This window comes from Centrocercus urophasianus, unplaced genomic scaffold, assembly GCF_019232065.1.
Source record: "Centrocercus urophasianus isolate 14NV4802_14NV808 unplaced genomic scaffold, USGS_Curo_1.0 seq_12, whole genome shotgun sequence".
NCBI lineage: Eukaryota > Metazoa > Chordata > Aves > Galliformes > Phasianidae > Centrocercus > Centrocercus urophasianus.
In genome coordinates, this window is record NW_024884364.1 from 27,079,146 (window position 1) to 27,104,200 (window position 25,055).

The following is a 25,055-nucleotide window of genomic DNA, read 5'->3' on the forward strand; positions in this document are numbered from 1 at the left end:
CCCGTATGCTTATCTTGTTAGAAAACTATACAAAAGCAAGTTGTTCCTGGTAGCATGAGGGCTTTTATGGAAATTTAACAACTAAGTTTAGAAAGAACAGTCTTAGTGGATCCATTCTAGAATTAAAGAGACTGAAATAGACAACTTGGACAAATTGTTAGTTAATTCAAAAAAATTATAGCAATTAGACTCCAAAATATAGAATATTATATGCATTTGTATTCAGGGTGTCAAGTTGTATTTTTGGTAAATTGTAATAAAACAGATAAACATTTCAACATTACTAAAATAAAGTTTTCAAGATTTTGGTGTTCAATTGTACTTCTAAAAGAAGGACAGAATCTGTACTCAGAGGCCTAAGCTGAGCACACACTTCCTAGCAAATCAAAGACTACATTCTCATCCTGATTCATTTAATTTCTAAATCAACACAATTATTTTTAGGTAGGGATTAAATGTTTGCAATAAACAGAACCATACCAAAATAAACTTGATGATCATGTCAGTCAGTCAATGAAAATTAACTTTTAGCATTTTGATACAGATTTAAGAAAATAAGAGAAATCTGTTTAGACCCGGACAGCCTGAGAGATGCACTACAACAAAACTACTGTAAATTTCTACCACCACAAAATCAAATTTACTTGGTGGCACAGAATTTTACATTTTAACTGCAATTTATGTATTCTGGGAAATCAGACTGAACAAATGGAATACAATAAACAAGGACTTATTCACAGTGTAGATCACATTCAGGATCAAATCTGCACAGACTGAAGAAGAGGAGTGATGCAGGCAGAGGACTTGACAGATCACATTCAAAGTCACAATAATAAGTCCTGGGAACAAGAAGCTTTTTATTTTAAGGGAAAGCTACTGCCAGAAACTTTAATTCTAAGCAGTGCCTTAAAATCAGATGCTTATAAAATTGCTATGTAAGTTTTGTGTCCTGATGTTTCATTCCAAACAATTGCAAGACATTTATGTGGTTTCAAAAAAGGCAGTTATGGAAATTATTGAGGGTGGCTGCTGAGGTTTTATAAAATTGCTTGCATCAATCTGTTGTCCAAAATGTTAAATCACTGAAGTTGTATTAGAGATGATTCACATCTTCAGAGAAAACACGTAGTGGGCCAAAGTCATGCTTGGTGCAACTCCAATGAACTTCATGAAGTTACATGAGGAATTGATTTTTGTTAATCTTGGATGAAATTATTTAGTTACATTAAATTTTAGCTCAAAAATAATAAATGATAATATTATGGTGTGGAGCCTCAGGGACCACAGGCCTGATTTCCTTAAGGACATAATGAACTCATCTATATCCCTAGTTCACAGAAATTAAACAAATTGACTTCAAGCTATTCACTTGGAAACTAGTGGGACTCTCTATCAGTGACGAGTGACTCTGGAAACTGGTCTCCACTATGGGAAGGTGATTTTAAACTTATCTTGTGCTTTTGGGTTGGAGAAGGCAGTTATCACAGGAAAGAAATAGAACTCTCCCTCTTTTGGGGAGAATTAGGTGCCTATGTATCTGCTGTAGGATAATCTAAGTGCCCACCACTAGCTTGAACAGTGTATAAATAACACATCTTGCCCTGGTGCCATCAGACTGCTAGGAAACTTCACCTTTCCCCAGAGCAAACATACTGAAAGTGAGTCACAAAAAGTAATACATTTTTAGTCTTTTGGAAAACACATTTCCCTTTGAGAAAATAAAGATTTTTCTCTTGCAACCATATCTCTTGAAGATATCCATGTAGTGGTCTGGATCACTTAGGATCACCGGTGTTGGACTGTATGACTGAAGAGCCAGATGCTCTTTACCAAAAAGTTACCCTGCTGAACACAGCAGTTAGCTCCATCTAAACACTGCATGTACAATAGGGGTCAGCATATAGAGAGCAGAGCCCAGGAAGATTTCTTTCTTATTCCTGCCAGGAGGCAATTATCCTGTATCCATACACATGAAGATTTTAAGTTCCCACAAACATTTAGCTCCCCTTCCTAACCTCCAGCTTGTATTTATGCAGACATATAAGTAAAACACATAAACAGAAAAATTTTGAAAGATTATACATTGTTGTTTCTTTTCTATCTTCTAAGCTGCCACGGGTGTTTAGTTCCCCCTCCTAAAGCCCACCTAATGTTTGCAGACATTCAAGTAACACGTTTGAATAGAAAACCTTTAAAGGGTATGTTTTGCACTTTCTTTTCTATCTACTATGTGAATACTAACAGGAAAAGATAAAATGATAGCTGTGATGCATCTGGTAGAAAATGGGTGATAATGAGGACAAGCATTTTGCAGCTCTCAATATGCAGCTTTATCATATCATAGCAGGTCAAACCTGAAACATTTCCAGAAGTCCTTAGCATTTCAGATATCCTCCGTGGATTGCCTCACTGGTTCAAGAAGAACAGTGATTTATTTATTTATTTTAATCCTTGTATTTTCTCACCATTCATAAGCCCACCCAAGCAGTAAGCAATTCACGCAGACAGGAAATATTCCATTGTGTGGGCCAGATAATTTGGAAGTGATTCATTTGTACCTGAGTTCAAAGCTTCTGGCTTAGACCTATGGTGCATTTTAGTCTCCACTCATTCTTGCCTCAGACTTCTGTGTTCTGTGCAAATAAGCTGCTGGAGTGAATCTTACAAAAGTTCAAGTGGCTTCAAACTTGGATTTAAAAGTCTCATTTGGGATTTCTGAAAAAGAAACAAATTAAAAAACCACACATGTGAAAAGGCCATATTTGATTGCCAACATAGAAAGGAAAATTTATTTTCCCCAAGGCTGTAAAGTGATTTGAAGTCCAGTATCTTAACTTACTCCACAATGATATGTATATACAATTATACCACTTTCCCAGCAATCTCTTTCCTAGTTTATTCAGTATTACATAGTGTAGCTACTCAGTGCAGGTGGAGGAAATAGGATAAATGCAAACTTCACACTGCTTTTCTGCTTTGTTATTAATGTATGCATTGAAGACAGCTGTGAAAAATCTTCATTTTGCCTGGATACAAGTAGGAAAAGTCTTTCCCACTGCATTAAAATATTTGAGATCACTCCTTCTCTACTCCTCTCTAGTCTTATTGAACACCATGTTCCAAAAAAGATCTACTGAAACTGAAATGTAACAGAAAGGTGAGAAAAGTACCCTTCAATGCACGTTCAGTGACCCAGAGTTAGTGCTATTATATGAAATTGTCCATGCAACACTCCAACAAAGAAGCAAAGACAAGATGTTCAAACCCAAGTCTATCTAGTTCATATCACATGTGTTTTTCTGGATTAATAAACATACAATTTATTCAAAAATAATGTTGTTTATTCTTCAAAACCTTTCAGTAAAGGACCATTGAAGGAAGATGCAAACCTGGTAGTATTGAAGACAATATGTAGAATGGACTAGTAATTCTATATGGATCATTTAAGTTGCAAGAGTTCTCATGAAAGGTCATCATCGGGTGGAAGATTAATATCAGCAAATGGTATGCTTGTGCAAGGGGCACATACGGATCACCAGTCTTTGTCCCTGCTCTCAGTTTCCAAAATTAGTTCGCAGAGCAATTTGAAAAGAGCTGAGATTAAGCTGAAATAGGAAGGAATGCCAGAGATTAGGTCACAAGGACAGTACTTCAAGCCTTTCTTGGCTGGTCGCTCAGCCAAGCAAAATTCCCAAGGAAGCACAGCTGAAAGCAGCGGAAGCATTGGGCTCATGACAGAAGACATTATCATTTCAAGTGTCATGCAAACTCTGACAGGCAGAAACACATCCTCTCTGCGAAGTTAGTATAGGATCACCAAAGAGGAATGAATGGAAAGAGTCTCTTTATGGAGAGCCATATGCTCAAGAAAATGAGATGTCGTCCTAAAGATTTGTAGACATAGGCAAAATAGCTGTATAAATAATCAAAATTTTGCTCTTGTGTTACAGCAAACAAAAATCATATTGGCATTATTATTTGAACTACTATAACAACAGTAGTAGTTCCAGTTCGGGTGGGGTACATTGTACTAGGCCCAGACAATTGCTAAGAGAATGTAACTGTCTCAAAATATGATTCAAGGACATAAAACAGATAAGCAATGAGATGAGCAGAAGCAGATGAAGTGGTTTAACTATCTTCATATACCCAAACAATGCTGGGTTAGAAAAAATATTAATCTTGAGCCTAGGTGTAATACAATGCACTCTAACATATTGTCTTTCCTTTTTGTACTGAGAGATGAATAGGAGAATGCTGGCTCAAGACTGAACGCTTCACTGTAATTTTTCTGCATTTCAGAAAGAGATATACAATGAAAAAAATTAAGTAATCAAAACTAGACAGAAGCCTCTATAGCACTGGTGATATTGGAAAAAAAAAAACAAACCAAAACTGATTGCGAAACAAACATGTCAGAGGAGTCAGATGAGTATGAATGAGCAGGTAAGAGTGAATAGTAAGCAATATTTCTTCCTCAAATATTTCATTCAAAGAACTACAGAGTCATGGTTATATGTACTAAGTTTCCGCCTTATCAGTCAACTTTTTGTGTGCTCACCATAAGTAAATATAAACTCCAGGTTTCTGTGATCTGGTGTCTAAAAGGGGAATCCTAATACTGTTGGGCATTCTTCCATGCGTATTTTTAAAAAAGTAGCAGACCTCCAGAGTTGTCATTTAGAACTTGTCCACAGAATGATTCCAGAAATCTCACAATAGCTGAAAACACAGGGAATATATGAATTTAAGCAGAAGGGAAGCATTATCTCAAGGTCACAAAGCCAAAAACAGATGGAGCCAGAGTTGGGTATTGTGGCTTCAGCCCTTGGACAACACCACCTCCAGACTGAGGATTTAAAGCACCAGAAAGGAGGTTGCACATTCCCATTGCACAGCTGTCAGTGATTAAGAGTAGTACGCTCAGAGGAGACTCAGAGTTTCATTTCCAGGAGCTGCTATTGCAAAGTTTCTCCGTGATGAACTCTTCCAGTCTTTGACATGTGCAACAGTTCGAAGCCACAGTCTGCCCACAGAATATGGATCTAAATGCAAGTTACTCAAATCTCCAAAAAAGTTCAGAGTGTTTTACTCACAGATGTTGTGGAAAAGTTGTTTCATCAGTTAAGTGTTTAAGCCAAATAAAAAATTTCCATTTGGCTCAACTTCGAAAATATTATCAAAGGATTTCAAGTGTTCTCCTTTAAGATGATATCTCCAGCTGCTACCTGATAATTATAAACATAATTTTCATTTCCAGATTTGAAAAGTATTTCGTAGGTGAAGTATCTAATCTTTTAAGTTCCAGTATGGGGACAAAAAAACCAAAAACAACAGAGTTAAAACATCTTAAAAGCATTATTTATCAACTATCACAGAATACTGATTTTTGTTCCAAATTTTGGTAGCTAGTAATGCAAATATGAACCTCCTGTTTGCTTATGTGAAAGTCTGATGAGAAATAATGTTTTCACAATTTCAGAGAAAGACCAGTCAACCATGTTGTAGAAGGAAATCCACTGAGTCATTTGGCTGATGTGTGGTAAAAAACAAGCTGATATTTAAGAACACCTTGTATTGACCTCATTTTCCATCCAAAGTACATGAGAACTGGCAAGAGTATATTGAAGTGTCCAGTTACTACACCGTTCATTCCAAAATAACCATTTCCTTCCTCTCCTCTAAGAAGCTGTGCTTTTTTTTTTTTTTTTTTTTTTTTTTAAAATCTTTTATAGACTAAGGACATTGAATTTACTGTAAAAAAATCTACTTCAGTAATTCCTTTTTGCACTCATTTTCTTCTTCAGCTCATTTTTTATCATTTTTTATGGGAAAGAAATTTACAAGTACAAATGTTCTTTAAAGCAGGCTCTTCTGATTATGAATGTGCTTGTCACTGATTTACTTGTCTGAAACTCAGGTTTTTATTCAGTTCTCAACTCTTCGACTTTTGTAGAGGCGCATATCTCCTCTACAAAACTGTCCAATTCACAGAGTGCATATCTGAGTTTTTTGTCTGAAAAATGTAGCTAATCTTCATTTTATTGGGGTTTTGTTTGGAGAGCCTCACTCATATTTGTAGAAATCACCCATCTAGACAAACAGTATTCTTAGTCCCATCACTATGCATAATGAACCTACTATCGGTATTTTTTTATGTTGTTTTTTAATAAATTCTTCTCAAATTCCATTATGCTTGTGCTGATTGTGGACATCCCATGTAATAAAGAAACTGATGTGCTTGATTTATGACTTTAATCAGATAGACCAGGTTGCAGTAAGCTGAGAATCAGATTTCTTCTGGTAAATATTTGAAATAGCAGTGAAAAAAATGCAGCCATTTGTTAAACAGATGACAAACAAGCAAACAAATAAAAAGCAAATAAGAGAAAGATATGTTGTGATGAGTATTACCTCAGCAAAATTATTCTTATCTTTAGCAGCAGATGAGCTTTATCTTCTTGCTGAAGATCTCAGGGCTGAGCTCCCACTCTGTAATTAGTAATTTTGCCACAGACAAGGAAATAATCCCAGTAAACAGAACCCTCTGCACTCTTAACAGGTCTCTTTGTTCTTTTGAAAGCACAGAAGTGATTTGAGATTGAGTTTTTACTGAATGGCAGCCATTCAGTTTCACTTACAGGTTCAAGGATTGTTACTGTGATCTCAAAAATGAGAATCATATAATAAGAATTAAAATTTAGGGCTAGTAGCAGCCAAAATCCAGAAGATTAAATCAGTTTTATAATTTATGTTCCAATGGTGGGATGTTATGCATAGATAGTGCCAAATGTGAGACTTTACAGGGATTTTACAAGCAAGGTTTCTGTGAGTGTCAGAGTGTCAGTGCTGTCTAAATGAGGTCTCCTGATACATATTCGTTTAAGTACGGTACCTGTTTTCATATTTGAAACTCTTCTTTGAAAAAACCTTATCACTCCTCATTTAATTTTATGTATGAACACCTAAATTTGCATTCATAACTCTATTTGTCCTTCTCTTTTCAGAGTTGCACACTCATAGCCTAGCTTCCATCTGTTTAAGCAAGCTGCACGTTTTGGTTGGGAACACCTGCAGGTTAATGGCTGCCTAGAGTCAGCCTTTAGACTGATTGGAATTTCATTTAAGACAACAATCTGAGTGCTCTCACCTTCTCCTACCACCAAAACACACATATTGAACTTGAAAAAATAGCTGTAAATGTGCTGAAGGAAATTGTAGAATGCTTTTTCCCCGGCCCTCACCCCCTCAATTCCTCACTCCATGGCTCTATGGTAAATACCAGCAAGGCAATCCGGGAAATTCTTACAAAAATGCTAACAAGTGAATCCCATACCAGTCAAGGACACTGGGAATCGTACTGCTGCATGAAAATTGCCAAGGCTCCATTTTGTTACAAAGATTATTGTGAAGGTCACCTTGTAATGCAGCATATCCTTAAGATTTAGAAACAAGGGGACATGCTGTATTGAAAATATTTGGGGCCTTTTTTTTTTTTTTTTTTTTTTGTATTAAAGGACTGAGGTAGGGCAAGGGTCATACAGTCTTTGTCACTCAGAATATCCAGTCATTTCCAATTATTTCACCAGGCCTATCATTTCTGTATTTCTGCTGAACAATACTGTGATACACTGTGATACACAATAAGCCATGTTCAAAACACTTGCAAGTATCAGATGAATAATCTTCACTGCAAGTAGAAAGTTTTCTAAAATTCACAAATTTTAATTGGGAATCCATAGTTCATTTTTGGTTTAAGCTGACAGTGATACAATATTGATACCCTCCTTTTTAAGAGGTTCTTCACATATTTTTGATTGAAATAGTTCAATTATAGCAAAGTTTCAATGATGAAATACAAATCTGTTTTTTTCCCAAAGATGTGGGAAAAACACTTAGAACACTACTGCATGTGCTGTTCTGTCTTGCTTTTCTGTACAAAATACCAGATCTAACCGCCTTTCCCAATACTTTCTAGTATTTCTGAATTGCTTACCTATTAAAAACATAAAATTAAGGTAACATTTCTATTATAAAATTTTTGCTCACTTACAGTTAGCCACGTTCGGAAATTCAGAGTAGAGATAATTTTAAAAGAGGAGTGGAGAGAACATGAGTGAAATGGAACACATTTTACGTATAAAGACACTTTATCACCATAGAATCACAAAATAGTTCAGTTTGAAAGGAGAGGTCTCAAAGGCCACTCACCTCAGCCCCTGCCGTGGGTAGGACTGCCCCCCACCCCTACCCCCCCCACCAGCTCAGGCTGCCCAGTGCCCCATCCAACCTGGCCTTGCATGGTCCAGGGATGGGGCACCACAGCTTCTCTGGGCAGCTGTATCAGCATCTCACTGTTCTCTGAGATAGTTTGCTCCTAAATTATAACTTAAATCTCACCTTCTTTAGTTTAAAACCTTTCCCACTTGTCCTATCACTATTAGACTGTAAAAAATAGTCTCCCATCCTTTTTTATAACCTCCCCTCTAATACTGGGAGGCTGCAATGAGGTCACCCTGAAGCCTTCTCCTCTTTGTGCTAAACAATCCCAGCTCCATCAGCCTTTTCTCATAAGAGGAGGTTCAGCCCTGTGATCTTTGTGTTCTTCTCTGGATCTGCTCCAACAGCTCCACGTCTTTCTTGTGCTGGGGCCCCAGGCCTGCATGCAGTACTCCAATTGGGACTTCATGAGAAGACCCGTTTTATAGATTTTATGTATTATTTTTACTGAAGCACTACTAATGTGATGATAAAAATAATTAACCAAGACACTGATATTTTCTCATGAAAATCTTAGCCCACATTGAAAAAAACGTTTAAAGATGACACATGCAGACAAGAAAATGAAAGTGGTAATCTTTTGGGTGTGAGGGGAGGTGCAGAGGATGAAGGTAGATTTTTTAAGTTGCTTATTGTAACTTATTTTACTCTTTATTTTGGGGAAAAAAAAAAAAACAAAAAAAAACAAAAAAACAAAACAAACAAACAAAAAAAAAACTTTATTTGGCTTCAGTATTTAGACTGGTGTCATTTAAAGTCTCGTTTTAGCATTTTAAAGCAAAGACCAAGGGGAAAATATATAAATAATACATAATATAATAATAATAATAAATAATATAAATAATAATAAAAAAGTATCAATACAAAAGCTCTGCAGTCCATTGCTATTTCCAGAAAACGTTTCATGTGTATTAACTCTACAGACAAAACCAGAGGGAGTAGGTAAAGAAACTTGGAAGAAGTGTTCCTGGCAGCAGACAAGAACACTAGAGTGCCTACATGCTGTCATTTTTAGGTTTACTGGTTAGGGACTCTCTTTTTACAGTTTACAGCTGGCTGTGACACTGAAGAAAAGCTAACAGAGAGAATAAGAAACACAACTTTTATGATTGTTGTTCAGGAAAATGGAATACTGATTCCAAGAATAAACAACACAATTTTCTGCTCTACTTATGTCTTCAATTCAGTTATAAACACCAACAAAAAAACAGGGAGAATATCACAGCCTACTCCAACACATGTACTCACCACCTTCTCTGATTTCAGATCTCCGAGGGTGCCTGCTTATCAGCGGCAGTCAGATTTGGAGACTGCATTAATATTTTATAAAAAGGCCTTCATATCAGTCTGTACAGACTGCTCATTACTGTTGACTCCAACAGACACTGTGTGTCACATAGGTATAGAAGAACATTTAGTTTACATAAACATTGGCAGTGCTGGGGAAATGTCTTGGAGAAAGCTGCGTGTGTGACTGCAAAGTCTAAGGGTGCAAACAATGGGAAAGAAACTGAGGAAATGATTTTCCTTGGAAAGACAAAGACTAGCTTTGTGACATTTTCTTCTCCCAGTCAGTGCTCTTGGTTAAGCTTCCCTCTCCCCTGCACTTTGCCAAATTCTCTTTCTCCACAAATATCTATTTCTACTGTAATAGACACAGTATAAGAAAACAAGTGGGAATGGAGAGGGAGGAGTCTTCATGGAAAATACCTTCTACCAAGAATTAAAAAATGCAGGCAAAAATTTTCCTTCTTGGGAAAGCATAGGATAGCACTGAGAGCATGAGGCATTTTCTTTAGAAACTAGATGGACTAGAGCATGAGGATCTACCACCAAGTAAATCCATAGAAGAAGGAATATAAAACCTGGTTTTCCTGCTCATGCAAGTTTGTAGACAAGAATGTGTGAAGTTCAGACAAAAATTTTCCCTTACTTAGAAGACAGATGAACACTCCAGCATCCACAAGTCCATAGGATATTTCACTTTTCACTATTCTCTATTGTCTTTCTGTTTTCAAGAAGCTTCTAGAAATTGACTATGTGAACATCATGTGTCTAACAAATTTGGTTTAAAACAGCATGTTGATTCAGGCGGAGGACAGACGCATTCTCAAAGAATACTTTTTCTCCCAAGTAACCAGGTCAATGATGTGCTTCTGAAAACTCATTTTTCCTTCAGAAACAAATTCAGTGGCTTTTGTTTGTTCGCTTGTTTTTTGTTTTCCTTTAACTAGTTCTAATAAGTTCTTCACCACAGTCTGTTCACGTAGAATAGCCTTCTTTGTATCTTAACTAAATATTAGTATTTTTTTACTCAAGTTGAACATGGATTAGGGAATTTTAAAATTAACTAATCTGACTAATGATCACTTTTATGAAAATGTTAGCTTAATCGTGAAATGATTTTCTATATTTCACTAGATGCTGAAGCTATCTGCTGTCAACAGGTGTTAAGATATAGAAAATTTTATTTAGTTCCAGGCTGTTGGCATAAAATTTGAGTGATTTCCTCAAAACAAATGGTGATCTCAAGCCTCCTTTTCAAATTGGTCCAGGAAGGTTGTATCTCATCCAACTTTCTTGAAGATGCTGACTCATCTGACAGTGGAGAGGGCTTGTTATAGGTTATGGGGGAATAAGAAGGTGAAAAGATATTTACCATAGTAAGTAAAGCTTATAAAAATTGCCAACAAGCCCCCTATGATAAGGTGTAGAAAACCACATACTCATTTAAAAAAATAAGTTTGGAAGAAACCAGTAGTTGATAGTAGTCTGAAGTAATTGCAAATTATAGGTGATTTGAATTGATCCCTAGCCCTCTGAAAAAGTTTAAATTGAAACATGCATACCAGAGTCCATGTTCACATAATTTTTCTCCCTTCAGTTCTCAAAGACGGAAGGAAATGTTCCCATCATCTTAGAAGCAAAAGATTTCCAATACTCAATTTATACTGAAGTACATAAAAATATTTCTGAAAACAGTGCAAAAACAAACAAGCAAACAACACAAAACTAAAAACCTTCACATACCAAGTAATTGAACAGAAATAGATACTACAAATCAGTAATTTAAAAGCTTTCTTTTAGTCTTTTTTTTTTCTAATTATAAAAGAATAAAAATGTTATTACCTTAGATTAAAAAAAAAAGATGATGAATTGATCATTAATATTTAATGTCCTTAATATAGTCAGAAGAAACTATCTGGATTTCCATTTTTCCACAAAAAGCACAGAAAAGATAGCTTGGAGCTAAAAGGAGACTAATATGGTCTGCATATCCACACATCTCTAATGAGATTTTTTACTGCTCAGTAAATCTTTGCACAGTACTGCAATTGCAGTATGACTCAAACAGCATTAATCAAGTGTTATGGTAACCTTGTTTTATAGTACAAACACATTCAGACATTTATATCGCTATACTTCATTTCTTACCAAGATTCTTTTAATAGGTAGGATTTTAGGATGTCCTTTGCATTTGCTTTCCTTATAAAAATGTCAAATCTCAAAGTGTACCTACATACCCAGAATTCTTCACCGTATTTTCGCCTGTGTGCCAGTAGCTTACATCATTTTTGCTTTGTTTGAACAGCTGCTGTTCACCCAGCCTCAGGAGTTCAGAGGTACAATCAAGGCCAAGACCTCACTCTTCATAAAGAAGAAATACAGAGCGCAAGGAAATAGGATGTATCGCCAAATATCCGTGTCACTTCCCCTGAGGAATAAGTCTGTTATGTTAAAAGTTCCCTACTGCTTTGGTAATGCAGACTTCATCAAATACCTCCGAACTCCAGTGTGTTATCATTAAGTTGGGATTTTCAGTGACTCATGGATGCATCTATTCTTTATTTTCTACACCACAATTCTGTCTCCATTAGAAATTGCAGAAGGCCATCACGTCTTCTATCTCACATTTCAGCTTTTCCTGTGAATAAAAGGAGTTTCAGAAGCTCTTTTCTAAGGAGATTATGAGGTTGAAAATGGATTTTAGCATCACCAGTGATGAGGGAGAAGTGAAAGCTAATCTGCTCCACAAGGGCACCAAGCCAGGAGAGACCACACACAGGTCCCCAGCATGGTGGCAGCAGTCAGCTCTCTAAGCCCAGAGAGGGGAGATGGCTGGGTACAAGTTGGGACACAGAACTGAAGGCAAGATAGGTACAAATGTGACCTAGAAGACAAAGCCAGGAGTTAGCTACTTATAGAGCAGTCTGATAGGACTAGGTGACCTCCGCATGCTGGAGCATTCCTAAGAGAATGAAATCAGGGAAAAGTAGCAAGGGGCCTGTGCAGATGAGCAAGGAACTCGTGGATAAACTGAAAGAAAAGAAAAAGGTCCATGAGATGTGGAAAATGGGTCTGTTCACCTGGAAATAATAAAGGGTTGTTTTCACAGTCTGTAGGGATGCAATGAAGAGGGCTAAGGTCCTCTTGGATTTAAACCTTGCAAAGGAGGTAAAGGATAACAAGAAAGGTGTTTTTTTGTTTTGTTTTGTTTTGTTTTTTAATAAGTTTATCAGCAGTAGAGGAAGACTAGGGAAAATGTGAATTCTAAATGATGAGTGCCTTGGTGATGGGACACTGAGAAGGCAGAGATTCTGAATGCCACCTTTGCTTCAGTCTTTGGTACAAAGACTACCCCTCAGGAATCTGAGACCCTGGAAATAAGAGTGAGAGGGTGGGAAAGGGAAGACTTTCCATTGGTTGAGGTGGATCTGATCAGAGAGCATATAACCAAAACCAATGCAGAGAAATCCATGGGTCCATGTGTGCTGAGAATCATAGAATCATAGAATCACAGAATCACAAGGTTGGAAACAACCTATAAGATCATCTAGTCCAACCGTCTCCTCATCACCATTGCCACCACTAGCACTAAACCATATCACGCAGCACGTCATCCAGACGCCTCTTGAACACTGCCAGGGTCGGCGACTCCACCACCTCTCTGGGCAGGCCATTCCATTGCCTGACTACACTGAGAGAAAAAGTTCTTCCTTATGTCCAACCTAAACTTCCTCTGATATAACTTGCGGCCATTATCCCGTGTCCTGCTCGTTGCTTGGGAGAAGAGGCCAAATCCCTCTTCACCACAATCTCCCTTAAGGAGGTTGTAGAGTGCAATGAGGTCTCCCCTGAGCCTCCTCTTCTCCAGACTGAACAATCCCAACTCCCTCAGCCGCTCCTCATAAGACTTGTGCTCCAGACCCCTCACCAGTTTTGTTGCCCTTCTCTGGACACGCTCCAGGACCTCAACATCTTTCCTGCAGTGAGGAGCCCAAAACTGAACACAGTAAACTGTGAGAGAACTGGCAGAGGTGATTGCTGAATCGCTCTCTATCATTTTTGAGTGATCCTGGCAAATGAGAGAAGTATGTGAAGACTGGAGAATAGCCAGTGTCACTCCAGTATTCAAAAAGGGCAAGAAGGAGGATTTGGTAAACTACAGGACAGTCAGCCTCATCTCCATCCCTGGAAAGATGATGGAACAACTTGTTCAGGATACCATCTCCAAGCAACTGGAAGAGAAGATGGTTATTAGGGGTAGTCATCATGGATTCACCAAGGGGAAATCACACTTGATCAACCTGGTAGCCTTCCATGATGTCATCACTGGCTGGGTAGATACGGGGAGAACAGTGAGTGTTGTGTGCCTTGACTTCAGGAAGCTGTTTGACACTGTCTCCTACAACATCCTTATTATGAAACTTAGAAACCGTGAAGTAGATGAGTGGATGGTAAGGTGGACTGAGAACTGGTGAACTGGCAGAGCTCAGACAATGATCATCAGTGATGCAGATTCTGGTTGGAAGCCTGTAACTAGCAGTGTTCCCCAAGGGGTTGGTGCTGGGTCCGATCTTGTTCAATATTCTCATCAACAGCTTGGATGAAGGGATAAAGTACACTTTCAGCAAGTTTGCTGATGATACAAAGTTGGGTGGACTGGCTATTACATCTGAAGGCTGTGCAAGCATTCAGCAATACCTGGACAAACTGGAGAGCTGTGCGAAAAGAAGCCTGATGAGGCTTAGCAAGAGCAAGTGTAGATTCTTGCACCTAAGGAGGAATAACGACATGCATCAGTACAGGTTAGGGGATGACCTGCTAGAGAAAAGCTCTGAAGAGAAGGATTGAGTGTCCTGGTGGAAAATAGGTTGGCCATGAGCCAGCAGTGTGGCCTTGTGGCCAAGAAGGCCAATGGTATCCTGGAGTGCATTAAATAGACTGTGGCCAGCAGGTGGAAGGATGTGATCATCCCCCTCTACTCTGTTGGGTAATGCCACATTTAGATTACTGTGTCCAGTTCCAGGCTCCTCAATTCAAAAAAGACAGGGACCTCCTGGAAGGAGTCCAGTGGAGGTTCACAAAGATGATTAAAAGCCTGGAGCATTGGTCCTATGATGAAATTAGAGTAACCTGAGTCTGTTCAATCTGAGGAAGACTGAGAGGGATCTGATAAATGTTTGTAAATATTGAAAGGGAGGTGGGAGGCAAATGGATAAGGCCAGGCTCTTCTCGGTGGTGTGTAGTGATAGGACAAAGTGTAATGACCTGAAATTTGTACACAAGAAGTTTTGTACTAAATGTGGAAGAATTTCCTTATGGTAAGGGTGATGAAGCACTGGAACAGGTTGCCCAGAGAGGCCATGTAGTCTTCTTCTGTGGAGATACTCCAAATCCAGATCGACATCTATCTGTGCTACCTGTTGCAGAGTATCTGCTTTAGCAGGGAAGTTGAACTCAATGATCTCTTGAGGTCCCTTCCAACCCTTGTGATTCTATGATTCTGTGATTCTGAAATATGTAGATCTCCTGGGCCATGTGCAGAGGAAGCGAGGGTAGAGATCCCAGGTCAGGCCAGACAGGTCCACTAAAACCCATGATGACCCTCTGAGCTTTGCCAGTCACCAGTACAAACATTTGCTGTTTCCATGCCTGCTCTTCTATTTCTTCAATCCCTGAAAGTTCTTTGAGAAAAGCACCAGTATCGAGACAATTTTGACTGAAAAAGTCTTCAGTATTCTTTCCTTTGGGTTTTTCTGCCTAGACAGCCACGTTGTTGATCATCACGTTTATTTTCTGTTTGATTTGCAAAGTTTGTATGAAACAAAAACTATCCTCTTTTCACTGCAGTCATTCTTGAGTCTGCTTCTCATTGTGGTAAAAAAAGATCAAGACTAAAATACCCATTAAGAAAAGGAAATTAGTGTAACTTTCCTTAGCTACTAACATTACATCTGTGAATAGAGGGATTCCAGTATTCAAATGCTCAAATATCTCTCCTTCCTTCGGAAGCCCAGAAGAGCCATCTGCAATACTGCAGGAAATCATCAAGCTTGCTGTTTAAAAATACAGAATGACTGTAAGTAGAGAATCACAGCTTGAGGAGGAATTAGATGTAATTAATATGGTTATTTTGCACCATACCTGAACAAAGAAGGGGGTTGAGCCTTGAGATACTAGCACTAAAACAAGCAGTGAATTTATCAGCAGCAATTCCAAATCTGATGCCTCAGTATACTCTATTTTTGACTATACAAACCTGTTTCGTTGAAAGTCCTGGGAGGCAGTGGGGCTGGGGGGCACTATCAGACAGGTGTTTGTGAATCTCTTTAAGATCTCTTTAAGAATTTAGAAAGCAAGGGTGTCCCTTCTGAACCTTGTGATCCCATCCGTGTGACAAGACTCGTATGTTTTGCATAACAAATATTTTCTGCAAAATTTTCTTTGAAATGTGCTGGTTTAGGCATCATTTTTCTAAAAGGCCTCAAAGATCCTGAAGTTAATTTCTGCTTGATTCATAGAATTAATAGAATCATAGAATCACTGAATCATAGAATGGCCTGGGTTGAAAAGGACCACAATGATCATCCAGTTTCAACCCCCCTGCTGTGTGCAGGGTCACCAACCATCAGACCAGGCTGCCCAGAGCCACATCCAGCCTGGCCTTGAATGCCTCCAGGGATGGGGCATCCACAGCCTCCTTGGCTGGATGAACCAGTACAATAAGGACTCGAAGACAAACAATGGTTCTACTGGTAGGCATATATTTTTTTCTTTGCATATCAGTTTTTTGTGGTGTAACACATCCAGGCTCTGGTGCCATTTGAAATGCCAGGAGCTGATGTAAAACAGAGTCCTCCTCCACCATTCAGTTTCAAACCACACTTAGTTTACCACAGAGGAGATCTGTATACCTGCATTCACAGTCACTGTGCAGAGTGAAAGAGCTAGTTCTGAGGCCCTGACTCTAACATTATACTTACTCCAGGGGGTTTCTTGTTTGGCTGAATCGGACTATATATATACATATCTAACTGAATGCTCACCTATGGCTGGCATGTATTGGGTGCATTTTCAGTTTAATTTTATCTCAAAGACATCCTGCTCAAGTACTCGATACTACTCTGTGATCCAAACAAAGAACAGCACATGAATGTTAAAGATTCTCCTTAAAAACACAATTCAACTTTGAACTAAGAGTAATGTAGTTGGTTGCAGGAAGAGGCCTAATACAGAGTGAAGCAGGACAATACCCCATTCCCTTGGGAGCAGGGATTCTGGTGTTTGTGGTAGAATATTGAGCACATAGACATGAATATTACTTTGAATATTTTTTGTCTTCCGGTTATCCCACCAGTTGTAACATCACATTCTTAATTACCTATTTAAGTTATGAATAGTAACAGGAATTGCATGCACCACTCCATCTTTCTTTATTGAGAAATAAAGAAACTTTCCTTATTGAATAAAATAAAATGCACTAATGGAATTTAAAACAACAACAACAAAAAATACATCCTCCTTCTACTCTTAAGCATTTGAATGTGATCTTGAGAATGAGGCTTGCAAATCTTAGATGAAGCTAAGGAAGTTGGGATGGTGTTGTAAGGATTGAATTAAAATAAAAAAGAAGGTACAGACGAAGTATGCAATTCATTTTCAGGTCATAAATCCTGATTTTTCAAGTGAAAAGGGTACACAGAGGATGTATAAAAATTTAGTGGCTACAGTCCTGCTAGTGTCAAAAACACATATTGACATAAGAACACACACTTATTTGGAAAAAAATGTAAAGCCATTAAATTGTAAGATGTTAGTAAATCAGCTTTCGTTAAACTCAACTCCCATTGTGCACCTGCATATGTATTTCACTATGTTCCAAGCCTTCTTTACTATGTGACTTAGTAAATCAAGCTATGATTTACTGAAGCAAAAAACTTTGAGCAAGGGGTGAGTCATGATATTTATTTGAATTTCATTGACCCCTGGTGGGAATGAGAGAAAAGGTGGCACTGCCCATTTCTATGAATGTAATGTTTTCTTATCTAATGCCAAGACACTTTATTTTCACTGGGACAGCTTCTGAGCTGGAAACATAAATAACAAAGCTAGTACTCCTGTTGGCTGCCTTCCTCAAATAAGTGAGGGTTGTAGGGAAAGGAAAGAGATTTAATTCAAACTCGGCAGTAACCTAGCAACCAAGAATAAACAAATAGACTTAGGGCCAAGTTAAAATGAAAAAGGATGTGTCATGTTTCTTTAAACTCTGTACTGATTACACAATGTACATGCATACATATGTTTTCTATGTTTGTACATATAAAATCCAGAAAAATTTATATTGCATGCTTTTTAACATCATAGGTGATGGATTTAATGGAAGAATAGAGCTAAAGAGAGGCCCTTTGCTTTGCTTTTGTTCTGTTTTGAATATGACAAATATAACAATCAAGGTGGCTGAATCCCACATCTTATTCAGTTCTTATTAACTGTACAGAAATGCAGGAAGGTGAGCTACACGTGTGCATTCAGCTGCTCCACTGAGATCTGCTAGCCTTGTCAACAAAATAGAGGTGAATCTTTAAAGCCTCCAAAATCATTTAATGGGAATGACTTGAATCATTATGATTTTTCTATTACGTTCCTTGATGGTAAGGAAAGCAGCAAAGTTATGTGTAATGTATTAAGAAATAAAATTAGTTTAGTTTATTTTCCTTCAAGGCATTTAACAAAACAAATATGTTAGTATTGCTGTATAAAAAAAAAAAAAAAAAAAAAAAAAAAAAAATCATATCTGCTGACTCAGAGGCATCATGATATCTTGATAGTATGCAGATTTTTCATTTAACCTTTAGAGTAGCAAAGCAGCTTACTTCTTCCTAACAGTCTATAATAATATTTCTGGTCCTCTGATTCTCTAGAGATATTGAACTAAATGATCTTCAGAACTTTTGAAGTTCTTGGCTCTCTGATGTTGAAACACTGAAACAGTATCAGAGAAATAATTACACAAGATCTGTGTTTGAAGTGCTTTTACTCTTTTACTTAAAGCTCCTGTGTGTATTTGAGCACATTGAAGCCCTTGCTTGTGTCATGCTTCTGTAACAGTTTGATAGGTGATACTGAAACCTTAGGATGAATTACTTGTCTTTAGACACCTTACTACCGAAATGGCTCTGCATCAGAAGCACCCAGTCTGACAGGATGAGAACTCAGGTTAGTCGCTAAGTATTTCCCTGTGTGTTGCAGGACCAATCTATGACACACTTTTTACTTGGCATAGTTTTTCTCATTTCTTCCATATTTCTTTCTCAGGACAAGCCCTGTTGTAATCTGTGGTAGTATAAAACAACATTTCAATTAGCTGATTCTCTAGTACTTTTTAGCCCAAGAAAGACATGCAGCAAGAGTAAGTGGAAGAAAACAATCAATAACATCCTTGGCACACAGCAATTATCAGCATTCACTTATCACAGGACAATAAGTAACATTGTTTTTCTTGTTCTAGGAAAGTAAAAAAGAAACTATCAGTCACATTTTAAATACTACTGTTTATGAAAAGCTGTTTTGTTTATCAATTTCTTTCAGTAAATTATAGCTGCTTTTAAGCATACACAATTAATTTTTGCACGTCAAAAGGGTCTTCACTCAGTCCCTTCAAAATCATTTCTCACTTGTGTCTCATATTCAGTGTGGTGCCCATTCAGATATTCCAGGTCCTTCTCTTCTCACAGAGCCAGCCAGTCAGTTTTGGGTCTGTATCAGAACATGGGTTTATTGTTACCCAGGAGCAGGACTTTGCACTTCACTTTCTTGAACTGAGATTGCTGTAAGATTGATTTCTCCAGCTGGTTAATGTATCTCTGATTACTGAAACAACTATCCATGCCCTTTCAGTTTTGGGTCATATCCAAGTCTCATTGTCCAGGCAGTTAAAGAGGGCATTAAGCAGTATTGGACCAACTTCAGTGGTTTACAGTGAAAGTCTCCAGCTGGACATTAGCTGTTGCTGATGGCAACTCTTTGAGAATGGCTGTTCAATTGGTTTGTTGCCTACTCCACAGTCCACTTATCTAACCCACACTTCCTCAGTTTGTCAGTGAGGATGTTATCAGAGAGGATGTTGAAAGCCTTACAAAGGTCATGATAAACAATAGCTACTGCTTTCATCTACCAAACTAGACATCTCATTTTAGTGGGCTATCAACTTGACAAGACATGATTTCCTCTGCAAAAACCATACTGAATTTCTCCTAATGAAAAATACGTTAATAACCAGTTATTTTTTATTCTTCGTGATTTCTGCTAGAATATTAAATTCACAACAACTACAGTCTACTGTGTTATCCTGTGTTCATGCTGCAGCTTTGGGAATTTGGAAGTTTGTCTCTACCCATATGAGTGTATGTGGAATCACTGATCAGAGTCCACCTGGTGACATTTTCAATATCAATACACATAGATTTTATTTTCCTGTCCCACCTAATTACAGCTACTCTTTCAGTCTCATCTCAAAAGTACATTTTCCATGCTAAATTTTCTAGTACATGTCTGGGTCTTTACATTTGTTTTGTTTTCTTCATGTTTTATTGTAGATGTATTCCAAACTGCTAATTTAAATTCCAATGGTTGAGAGCTTGTCTCATCTTTGCCTTGCGTATTGATATTATGAATCATTTGAGAGATGTTAATAGCTATGGCTATTCATGCTTTTCTTCAACATTAAATATAAAATGTTAGGATGCGTTCTCCTGCTGATTATTCAACTTTTAAAATAAAAATCGGACTTTGGTGCTTACAGTAATAATTCAATATTCTAAAGCTGCATGACATGTGAATAAAGAATTCGAGATCATTAATGATTACTTCATGATCATCTCTGATCCAGAACAGTTAAAATACCATTAAAGGAGGGGATAAGTTTCCTGTTCTGAATCAGGTCACAGCATCTGCAAGCCAAACTACATTTACTGGGAACACCCTTTCAGACAGGAAAGATCTTCATTAATGAATGCATCTGGGAGATATGGGTCTAATAAACTTGGAACATATTTGTTCTATCTTGAAATAAATAAGTGTAGGGACCTGGAAAACTATTGTTAATAAAAAATACTCCATTCTGTCAATGCTAAACATTTAATCAAATTTCATAATTGTTATCACATTTGCTCTGCTATATGGAATTGAATCATATGACAAATTTACTGAATAACCAGTATTCTATGAAGAAACAAAAATTCACTATTCAGTCATCAAAACACATTTAGGTCTTGATATCTAGATAAGGCTGACTCCACAAAGCTTACCTGACATAAATGATGGGTTAGGGTGCAACTTAGAAGTCAACCTGACAGAAATTAATATTAATATTAAAGACCGATGTATTGTACAAAGTGAGAATGGTGAGCCTATTCAGGGAGCCAACTAGATTCTCAGCAGACTTGGACACATAAATTATCTTGACACTTCATCCTATATGAATATTTATTGAAGAACATTGTACTTGATAGACTTCAATGAAGAAAAACAAAAATTTGAAATGTAGTAACGGTTCTCTGTTAGGTTTCAAAATTTGATCATTACCAAACAGTTTTCTGACTGTGCTCTACAGAACTACATTACTAGAGAGAAATTTCTTTTTCCTGCTGGGTATTCAGAAGTGATTTAATTAGAGAAATGTCTAGTGGAGAGAACAAGACAAATCATAGAAGAAATCTCTGGATTCTGAGTTCAGTCTGATTTTAAAACCATTTAACCAGATCAAATAATAAAATATTTTGGAGGATCAAACCACACTTCAAACTGCTGGAAACAGTCTCATGACTAAGTGAAATGCTTAGTGGAAAGGAAAATGAGTCTTTTAAACAGTCCGAGATATAAAAGTCCAGAGACATCCACTAAAATGTTCTCGCAAGGCTATTAACAAATGCTTCTTTCTCTAGTCCTACTTAAAAACTTACTTGCAGGTAGTTTGCAATTGATTTGGAAAGAAATGGGAAGAAACATGAAGATTAAACAGTATATGATCTGAGCTCCAGAACTGTTCCATGCCTGGATCAGTCCAGTTATGGAACTAGGATAACAGACACAACTAGACCTGAGGACTGCAGTTGGTGGATGGAGGAAATTTTATAATCATGGTACAGCTGGTAATAGAAGTCAGATACCCACCTTTGCTAGACTGAGAGTCGGAGTTGAATGTATTTTTGGATATCTTGTTAATACTAAGCTTTTACTGTCCTATTTACTATTTTTCCTTCCTTTCTTATTGAAGAGTGTGCTCTGCTGCACATTAAAAAATGACTTGAGCTTATTTGCACGTAAAGCTGATAACAACCCTCAGACAAAGTAGTAGTTTATTCTTAAGGGTAAATCTCTTTCTGTACAGTTTGATCTTCCTACAAAGTCAGGCTTCCTAGGAACAACAATACAATGCGGTGGAGCCCTGCAGGAGACACAGCTTTCTCAGTGGGTGATCTGAAATAGCAGAAGGAAATTGCCATGGCATCTAAAACTCACACTGTCTCTGCAGTGAAAGAACTATCAGCATTCCTTGCATCATAGCAAAGGCTAGTGTGTGCAGGAGTACTACTGTCATGGTTATCTCTAGATCTGCCTGTGCCTATGACAGGGGGACAGCAGGCCTACCAGCCCAAAATTAGAAGGGGTAAAAGGGGAAAGGGAAAGGGAAGAGGAAAAGAAAAATGAAATGAAACACAAACAGCAGCAGCGATCTGAGGAGGAAAATTAATTTACTAATTATAACAGCAGAAATACAAATTATTGGGATTGAAGCTAATAAACTGAATAAAATAGGAATTTCTGAAAACCAAGGTACTCTGATTGGACAGGGAACAAAAAGAGAAAGTTTCATGACTTCCAGTCAGTTTTATCTTTCTCAGCAACTGGAAATTCAAAATGGAACAGCAAAGTTTTCTGGGAGCTGTAGTACATTTCTTCTCTTCTGAGACTCCCAGTGCACTACATTATGTGATGATGTAGAATTCCAGTAACAACATAAAACCATGATAACTACAATATCCATTCTGTGCAAATAAATCCTTTGCTTGTGTGTATAATTCTCTCCTCTGTTGTAGAAAGAGAAGTAAACTGTTAATTTACATTCCATAAAGCACTTCTGGAAGGTCCCAAGATGCTGTAGTGCCATCAGTATTTTAGCAGGTTATTCCTAAAAGCCTTAGAAAGGACATTTCTGTTGAACAGCCTTACACAAGACTGAAACCAATAAGCATTTATGTAAAGCCATAGGCAGTATTATAAACTTTTTTGCTCTTTGGCTTCTCATGATTTGGACAGTTGTACAGTTTGCTAGTTGAAGATCAGGTTGGGTGGATAGGCCCAAAGAATTAAGGTAAATGGAAGCAAATCCAGGTCGTGACCAGTCACCAGCAGCATTCCCCAGATCTTCCCCAGATTGCAGAGAGTAGGATGTTGATCTCTTTTCTGAGGTGAAAATGATAGGACACAAGGAAATAGGCTAAAGTTGTATCAAGGGAGGTTTCAATTGAGTTTATTCACAGAAAGGGTAAAGAGGAACAATCTGCCCATGAAATAGTAGAATGTCTATACCTGGAGATCACAGAATCATACAATCATAGAATCATTGGGGCTGGAAGGGACCTTTAAAGATTATCTAGTCTCCATAGCTAGATCAGGTTGTCCATGCCTTAAAAGCCTGCAGGGACTGGGCATTTTATTGCCTTTCTAGAATAGTTTAGATTTCCATCTGAGTAAAATAATGTAATTCTATCTTTTTAAATTAATTTAAAAACTTGATTACTCAGTATTGTGGTTCATTTCCAGTCAGAACATAGTTGAATTAATAATGTATTATTAGATCACAGTTATAATATTTCATTGTTTGACAGTTCTTTTCATCCAAATACCTCAAAAGTACTTGAAAATATAAAATAAACAGCACATTTACAGACTCAGATGTGAACATGTCTCCAAACACTGAATATATCAGAGCAATGCTTAGAGGCTAAGTTGTGTGATAGAAAAAAAACAGACTGCAGTTTAAAACAGAGAGTCTATCAAAAAGGTTTTAAAAGATGTTACTTACTGTCATGAGAAAAGACTTCTTCTGGTTACTAATGCTGAGGGTGAACATTATGTTAAAATTATCACAGAATCACAGAATCATAGAATCCTTAGACTTGGAAGGGACCTTTAAAGGTCGTCTAGTTCAAACCTCCTGCAACAGAGAGATGTGCACAACTAGATTGCGTTGCCCAGGGCCTATCCGGCCTCACTCTGAAAGTCTCCAGGGATGGGGCATAAACCACATCTCTGGGCAACCTTTTCAAGTGCCTCACCACCCTCACTGTAAGATACTTTTCCCTTATAGCTAATGTATTTAAGCTTGAAGCCATTTCCCCCTTGTTCTGTCACCACAGACCCTGCTAAAGAGTCTGTACATTTCTTTCCTGCAGTTCCCTTTTAGATACTGAAAAGTTGCTCTCATGTCTTTTTGGAGCCTTCTCTTCTCCAGGCTGAACAGCTCCAGCTCTTTCATCCTGTCCTGATAGGAGAAGTGTTCCATTCATTGGATCACTCTTGTGCCCTTCCTCTGGATGCACTCCAACAGCTCCATGTCTCTCCTGTACTGGAGACTCCACATCTGGACACAGTACTCCAGACAAGGCCTCACCAGTGCAGAACAGAGGGGCAGAATCACCTACATCAACCTGCTGGCCATGCTTCTTTTAATGCAGCCCAGGATATGGCTTGCTTTCTGGGCTGCAAAGGCACACTGCTGGCATGTCCAGCTTCCCATCCATCCATGATCTGTGCATTCAATTCCTTCAGCCATCGTCCTAAGCCTTGAAGGTATTTAACAGACATGTGAGTATGCACTAAAGGATCTAGTTTGATGATGTGTCTTGATAGATCAAGTTGATGGTTGGGTTTGAAGATCTTGAAGGGCTTTTCAAGTACAGATGATTCTATGATTTTATATAAACATGAAGTCTTACCTCAATATCGAGGGATAAATGTATTATCAAAAACTGTTGAGTAGCATCTTTCTTTAGCTACCTTGTTTATCAGCTAGATAAAAGAGACATCAAAAATTTAGTTTGATAAGCAGATGATTAGAAATCTTATTTCTGAAATCTGGGATCAAATACATATCGCATCTTTCACTTACTTTGTTAGTCAGGCGTTTTAAGCTTAACATAATCATCCAAACATACTTCTTTTAGAATATACTTCTATACTTCTTCTACTTTTTCTGTAACCCAGAATGCTTCAAATACAAATCTCATTTATCAGCATAACAAGGATTTTACATGTGTAATGATAGAAAATAGAAACAAAAATAATCCACTATTAAAAGCATTTCCACTTGTTTTTTTAGCACTGCTCATTTTAAAATCTTAGAAACACTTTTATCAGTGAACAGTGAGGTGTTAAGATGATGCAACTGTTCAACTGAGATAAGATGAAGTTAAAAATGAAGAACATCA